At 57.6% G+C, this 2,019-nt stretch overlaps 1 protein-coding gene across 2 annotated transcripts in view; it reads left to right on the top strand.

Annotated features, from left to right (window-relative positions):
- The window catches only part of ACAP2 (ArfGAP with coiled-coil, ankyrin repeat and PH domains 2), a 137,822-nt gene that overhangs the window by 64,361 nt on the left and 71,442 nt on the right, over positions 1 to 2,019 (top strand). The window lies entirely within an intron of this gene.

The following is a 2,019-nucleotide window of genomic DNA, read 5'->3' as shown; positions in this document are numbered from 1 at the left end:
ATAAAGCTTTTATATGCATTGCATTGCCTGTACTTTCTGGATGTCTATGTGTCTTCATAGTCCACTCATCCAGCCTTGTATATGGCTATATGACATGCAGTAGCCCAGGGGTGGGCAGTTATTGGGGCCTGTGGGCCCCGCAGGGTCTCTTGTTAAGGTGTTGCAGGCTGTCATCACTGCCCCCCCCCCCAACCCACCCCTGCAGCAACTTCTAAAACTCCCTATATGGGATGGGGCCGCAGGAGCCCTGGGAGCTGTGTTCAGCAGTGGGAGGGGTGGGTGAGGCCAGGGTCATGGGGTGGTGACAGCGCAGCACTAGGGCTCAGGGCAGAACCCCAATCTGCTGCCCATGGGCTCGCGTTGGGTGTGGGTTCCACAGCAGGGGCATGCAGGGGACAGATCATGGCACTGCCCCGGCCCAGCCCTGAGCTGTCACTGCCCCAAGATCCCAGGGGGTCCATGGAGACTGGCTGGGAGCCATGTGGACAGGGCACTCTGATCACATCTGCCCAGCGGAGAACCCTGGCTTCAGCTCCTGGCCGGTCTTCATGGAGACCCTTGGATTTTGGGGCAGTGACAGTGCAGGGCCAGCCTGGGGCAGAGCCCCAGTTCTGTGGCCAGGGACATGTGCTGAGCGCATTGCAGCTCTGTCCCGGTCCCATGCTGTCACTGCCCCAAGATCCCAGGGTCACTCTGGCCCTGCCCACCCATCCTGCTCCCAAACACTGCTGCTTGCCAGCCCGTGGCCGCATCCCAGCTGCCCAGCTGAGTGCCTTGGCAGGCCCCACGCAGACCCTGGCGCTGGGTGTGGGGCGGATGGGCTGGGGTGCCCGGGCAGTGGCAGTCAAGAGGAACTGCTGCTGCTGGGGATGTTTAGAAATGGAGTCTAGCAGCTGGCCCCACTATGTACCTGGCCCTGGGCACTGCCATGGTCTGGGCTTATGTCATGCCTGTGCCGGGGGGGCCAGGGACCCACCGTGGGCCAGGCAGAATCACTCCGTGGGCTCTGTCCAGCCTGTAGCTGTATTTTGCCCACCCCTGCACTAGCCCCTAGGTCACATTACTTGTGTGTCTTTGGAAAGAAGTTAATATCCTGAAATCCATATAAGAAGCACCAGAAGACACGCTAGGAAGTCTGGTGGTTACACCAGATGACAAAGCTAACCTCTTTAACAACTTCTTTGCCTCCATTTTTTTGAGCAGGGACCAGATCAGCCCCCCTACCAGGACCCCCGCAAGCCCCAGGGGAGGCGTTGCCAGGCCTAGGGTCTGTGAGGACCTAGTCAGGGAATGTCTGGTGGGACTGGATGTGTTTAAATCAGCAGGTCCTGACAATCTCCACCCCAGTGCTGAGGGAATTAGCAGAGGTCATTGGAGGATCCCTGGCACGGCTGTACGAGCGCTCGTGGTGCTCTGGTGTGGTGCCAGAGAACTGGAAAAGGGCCAATGTGGTTCCCATTTTCAAAAAAGGGAGGAAGGGGGACACAGGAAACTACAGGACCGTTAGTCTTACCTCGGTCTTGGGGAAGCTCTTTGAGAAAATTAGCCAGGTGCACATCTGCGATGGACCAGCGGGGGAGGTTATGCTTAGGGGCAAGCAACATGGGTTCATTTGAGGCAGGTCCTGTCAGACCAACCTAGTGGCCTTCTGCGACCAGGTCACCAAATCCTTGGACGCAGATGTCGCGATGGATGTAGTCTTTCTGGACTTTCGGAAGGCCTTCGACACTGTCTCTCACCCCATTCTCATTAAGAAATTAGGGGCATCAATGCCTACACAGTCAGATGAGTCGCAAATTGGCTGGAGGGCTGCACCCAGAGAGTGGTGGTGGATGGGTCTTTTTCAGCCTGGAGGGATGTGGGCAGTGGGGTTCTCCAGGGCTTGGTCCTCGGGCCCGTACTGTTCAACATCTTCATCAGCGACTTGGACGAGGGGGTGAAAAGCACCTAGTTTAAATTTGTGGATGACGCTAAGATGTGGGGGGAAGTGGGCATGCTAGAAGGGAGGGACAGGCTGCA

This window comes from Gavialis gangeticus, unplaced genomic scaffold, assembly GCF_001723915.1.
Source record: "Gavialis gangeticus isolate Ggan-Ray unplaced genomic scaffold, GavGan_comp1, whole genome shotgun sequence".
In the NCBI taxonomy this organism is placed as follows: Eukaryota; Metazoa; Chordata; order Crocodylia; family Gavialidae; genus Gavialis; species Gavialis gangeticus.
The sequence above is the reverse complement of the archived record's forward strand: the minus strand, read 5'-3'. Positions and strand labels throughout refer to the sequence as shown.